The sequence below is a fragment of the Eurytemora carolleeae genome, unplaced genomic scaffold (genome assembly GCF_000591075.1).
Source record: "Eurytemora carolleeae unplaced genomic scaffold, Eaff_2.0 scaffold535, whole genome shotgun sequence".
Taxonomy (NCBI): Eukaryota; Metazoa; Arthropoda; class Copepoda; order Calanoida; family Temoridae; genus Eurytemora; species Eurytemora carolleeae.
In genome coordinates, this window is record NW_019396437.1 from 204,857 (window position 1) to 210,328 (window position 5,472).

The window sequence follows — 5,472 nt, forward strand, 5'->3', positions numbered from 1 at the left end:
CCCCCCCCGTCGCGTTAGCTCAAAGGCTCCATTATGTCGTGTTCGTTTTTATTTTATTATTATTTAACAGAAGCATGGCTCGTGGTGAAAATAATCGTATTAAAATATATTTAACGCCTCGTATATTTCAGTCAGATTCTCAAATAGAACAAGAATTAAATGTTTCTATAATAGTTGTAATAAAGAAATTATTTTAACTACTGAGTTCCCTATGCCCCCCCCTGTGGTTTTTTTCTCTTTAACTTAAAAACAACTTACTCTAGGCCACTTACACGAGAGCGCTCAAACAATTCTTCACTTTTTTAACTTCGTAATTAAACACATATTTTGCAGCAACAAAAGGGCTGGTCAGGGTTTAAAAAAAAAAATAAAAAATAGTCGATAACTTTTTTTAAAATTTAAGTTATAATCTTAAATTTATTTATTTTTCAAATATTAATTTTTGTCACAATTATGAAAATAAATATTTTATAATTTGGCAAGCTTTTTATATTATTTTTAAACCTTATTAGCACGTACCCTTTCTATTAAAATTACAGGTCCTTTTTTAATGAGCTGGCCTTGAAAAGCTGGACTGGGGACATTCCCCTATCTCCCCCCCCCCAGCTCAAAAATTATGTAAAATATGTTTTCCGCTAAATTGGTGCAACAATGTTTTATTTTTTCTCAAATCTTCGAATTTCAATATTAAGCTTTTTCTTCATAAAAATGAAAATAAAAAAAACTTGCCTTCTGCTGTCCTCGAGTTTCTCACGCCTCTGGCGAGCTGACACCTTAAATTCATGATACCTAAAATATTTCAATTTTAAAATTTAATTCTTTAACGTTTTTGAACCCAGAGTTCTTTCAGGCAAAATGTATGAAGTTTTTTTCTTCAGATTATTTGAAAGATAATTTGAAGTTGTTGTATTTATGCTTATAAAGCACATCTTTTCAAGCTGCATTGGCCCTGGAGTAGCTCAGCTGTATGTCTAGTCTAGCATGAAAAATTGAGGATAAAAGCTTGATCCCTGAATCAAATTTAACCATTTGCCATTACCGAATATCTATTTCTGCAAAAGTTGGAGATCAATGCTAGATCCCAAGATTAAAAAAGCTAACTTGCTAGGCTAGCTTTCCTTTAATCGTTCCAAATTGTCATGCAAAAGCTTTGGCTGGATGGGGGGAGGGGATTGATTGACAAGGAAAATCAATATTTCATAATCTATATATATTAAGTATTTAGCAATCCTCTGTTGTCTCAAATTTTGATTGAGGAACTCGGGAGAATCATAGGAATGTTCTTAATATGGGTTTGAGAGTCTGATTTTTTACAGTCATACAGTCATAACCAGAAAGACTAGGAATTAATTGACAATAAATCAGTAAACTTTTCAATAATCTTTGAAAAAGTTCATTTGTGAATCTAATTTTACAAATATACTTAAATATATGAGTGGTGAAAAGATAATCACAAAATAGCTATTACCAAAACAACGTAGTCTGCCTTTTCAGTGAGTTAAAAATTGCACGAGATAAAAAGAGTTTGGGTTAGATTTAGTTTCTATTTAATAAAACAAAAATTTTCTAATTGATATCTCCTGTGATTTAGAACGCACGATAAAGGCAGACTACATTTTGGAAATGGGAGGACTAGGGCTATTTTTTAATAATCGTTACATTGATCATATTATTGTAAAATCGTCTGATTTATCGTCAATTGATTCCGGATCATTCTGGTTATGACTGTTACATAATCTGAAATAGTTCTACTAACCTATTAAGTACTTGTTCTCTTCTCTCCTGAATATCCTCGGCGGTTTCGAGGATTTTAACCTCTTTCACCGGAATAGGTTGCTCCATTATGGAAGCTAGCTATAGCAACTAGCTCGCAATAATTCTGTAATTAAAAGAATTTAAATTATAGCAAAAAGAGTTAGCAATAGGAACTAGCTCGCAGTAATTCTGAAATAAAAAGAATTAAAAAATATAGCACAAAGATCCAGCAATAGGAACTAGCTCGCAATAATTCTGTGATTAAAAGAAATAAAAAATATAGCACAAAGATCCAGCAATAGGAACTAGCTCGCAATAATTCTGGAATAAAGATATTATTGTTTGGATTGCCTGTTTTTTTTTTCATAGTTAACCCCCCCCCCCTTGTAGTTTTTTTGAATAACTCAAAAAGTATTGGTCTGAGGCTATTGAAATTTTCTGACTTTTCCTACATACCCAATGCCCTCCCATTAGGCCTAAAACCGGGCTTTAATACTAACTGCCTGAGTCCTCAGGCATACTGCGTGAATGACTGCTTTTTCCTCTAACAAACTAAATCATTGTTTTGTCCCACTTCCACTTGTCAGATTTTGATAAAATTTAGCTTTTTGGAAAGCCTTTGACATAAGGAAACGAATTGCACAAGTTTTGCGAAAAAAAATTGCAAATATTTTGCAAACAAGCTGTCGAAAGAAATTTGCCCATTTTTAGTTTTTCTTGATTAAAATTTAGGTTACTTAAAATTTTGTAATAACTTTTGCATATTTGAAATGGTATGGTCAAGGGCTTTTCAAAAATTTATAATTTTTCATTTTTTGGGACAAATTTATTTTTTGCAAACATTTTTACTTTAAAACTGGATTTTGCAATAACAACTTTAATTTTTGCAGATTCTAAAAGTAGAGCACAAGAGCTTTCCAATGATGTATCATTGGTCATATTTGGACATCAAACATGGGATTTAGAGGGAGGGGGGGGTCAAATTGACCCCCCCCCCAGCATATCCTGGTTTTCAAGTACCCCAGCAGAGATAGGGTTAATAACGAAGAACAATATAAAATTTAAAAATTAGAAGCTCAGTGTTTGAACACATTGGTTAATTTTATTAGAGAACACTATATGGACCCCCCCCGCATTGAAAGGAGGGGGGGGGGGGGATTACAAAAATCGTTCTCTAAGAAATTACCCAAAAATAGTTCTCTCTCTGATACTACCAATTTGTTTGCATACTTAAGAAATTTAGAAATTAATTCATAAATTCAAAATCGAATGATGAGAGCAAATAGACAAAAGAAACAGCTAGTTAACGGTTTAAATGTAAAATGCACCTAGTATAATTGTGAGGATGTAACTATATAAATATAAATAAAAAAGAGTTTCTCGTTTTAAGCACAGCGCGTCATTTCTACAGAAAAAAATTCAAATTCTAGAAAAAACTTTTTTAAATAACACCTCCCGGCTTAATAGGAGTAAATCACACTCCCTGGTTAACTGTCTGCGGCCTGCCTGCCTACCTAGTCCTGAATTCTGAAATCTGCCTGATTCGTCACTCCCCCGCTTGCTTAGATAGATAGATAGATAGATATAAGATAATCAGCTGAAGCGGGAAGCCCCACCTACTACACTAGAGCCACCTAGCGGACAATGAGGCGAACTACACTTTATAGTTTAATCATATTAGGTTCAGTTATTCTGTTCAGAAACAGTAGCGATAAATAGGGGGTGGATTCGGTGGATACATGTTTGAACTACTCCGGTTTGAACTTATTGTTCACATGAACTATTGTTCGTTTATACGGTTGTTCATTTGAACTACTTACAATGACGACATATTCCTGCACAAATCAGCAACTCGAATTCCTCGAATTCATTTGAAATAATTTTCTATAAATTCAGTTTTGTTATTATTCATGAAGTTAGGCCATGACACAGTGGCATGAATATGGGGTGGGGGGTTTGGGGTCACTTACCCTCCCCCATAGAATTCTTNGGGCGAAATTTTTTTGAACTGTAAATTCGAAACATTTGGCTTCTTGGATATCAGGCATAAGTATTATAAGATTATAAGATACCTTAAAGGTACACATACAGTCCAAATACCTTGCATTGTACTTATACTTTATCTCATTGTTTAAACAGAACTAACAGAAAAAAACATTGTTTCTAAAAAATCGACTTTATTATGCTGTTATGTTAGTAATAATTAGTATTTAAACTATGATATAGTTAAAGACATTTTTGAAAATGAAAAACCTGACTTAAACTTAAAATCTATGAGATGGAAAAGGACAAAGGTCCAGAAAATAATTATGACTTGTAAAAGTTTCTGTTGTGAAAAAATGTAGGAGTACAATTGTAATCTATGTCAAAAAGCTCAATTTGTTCATTTATATGTTTGCTATGGCTGCAGCCAAACGGCTGAATTAAATGGGCTGAATTTTAGTAAGGAAACTCATGGATACCCTTAGGGATGACATAAGCTAAATAAATTATAAGTTTTTTTGCTTTAATTCGGTTTTTAAATTCCACGGGCAACGCCTGGCACTTGAGCTATAGTTTGTAATAAAAAAGAAAGATTACAAAACAGCGGTTCAATGATCAAATTAAATCAAATCCAAATATGAAAACAAAATGGTCTTTTACTACCTTCAATTGCAGACTAGGGTATAATGATTCCACAGTGTCCAATGCTGTGGTTGTTGTGTCTTCTGATGCAATATATGTCCTATTTCTCTTCTTACATCATATTGACCAGGTGCTTACATGGCTTTTCTTCTTTGGGGTAATTGGCATTTGACTAGGGTTAATGGAATGAAATGAAATTAAGACTTTTTGTATTTTAGGCACTTGATTAGAAAACTGGTTTGAGAATGTATCCCAAGGAAAAATTTTGCGGAAAATCCGCGGAACTTTCCAGGAATCTTTTCTGGGAATCCGCGGAAATTCCCAGGAATCTTTTACTGGAAAATCCGGTGAAAATGTCGACAGCTATTCCAAGGAATTTCTCGTAACTCATTCCGAGGAACCAGGTACAAAAAAATTCTTTTAACTCATTCTGAGGAAATTCTTATTATTTCTTTCCAAGGAATTTCTTGTAACAAATTCCGGGGAATTTCTTGTTACCAATTCAGCAGAAAACCCCGGAGAAAATGTCGACAAAGTTTGTGGGAAATTATTGAGAATTTCCAGTGAAAAGTTCTTCAAAACCAATTCCTGGGAACTATTCCCAAGATTTTCTCAAGAGTTCCTCAGGAATATCTTAAAATATTCTCAGCATATTCCTAAATAAATTCACTAACCAGGACCCAAGTAAAATTTTGCGGAAAATCCGCGGAAATCCCAGGAATCTTTCTCAGGAAATTCTGGCAAAAATGTCGACAGCTATTCTGAGGAATTTCTCGTAACCCATTTCGAGGAATGGGTCCGAGGAATTTCTTGCAACCCATTCAGAGGAATTTCTTGCAACCCATTCCGAGGAAATTTTCTATCCAAGGAATTTCTTGTAACCAATCTTGTTACCAATTCTGCAGAAAACCCGGAGAAAATGTCGACAAAATTCGTGGAGTTCCTCAGGAATATCTTGAAATATACTCAGCATATTCCTGAGTAAATTCACTAACCAGGACTTAGGCCCAATAGTAGTGAGTATCTTAACAACTATATTGCCCCTCCAACTTTTTAGAAGTATAACCATCTTCTTAAGTCAGAATGTTATAG

The 5,472-nt window shown here is 33.8% G+C and overlaps 1 long non-coding RNA gene across 2 annotated transcripts; it reads right to left on the reverse strand.

Moving 5' to 3' along the window:
* Positions 1 to 684: 684 nt before the first annotated feature.
* Positions 685 to 3,344, reverse strand: LOC111703327 (uncharacterized). Of its 2 annotated transcripts, none has more exons than XR_002765592.1 (3): positions 3,270 to 3,344; positions 1,757 to 1,879; positions 685 to 789 (listed from the first exon to the last, which is right to left on the reverse strand). It is a non-coding gene; the product is annotated as an uncharacterized LOC111703327 (long non-coding RNA). The 2 variants fall into 2 exon arrangements; XR_002765593.1 differs by lacking the exon at positions 3,270 to 3,344 and adding an exon at positions 3,208 to 3,226.
* Between the last annotated feature and the right edge of the window lie 2,128 nt (positions 3,345 to 5,472).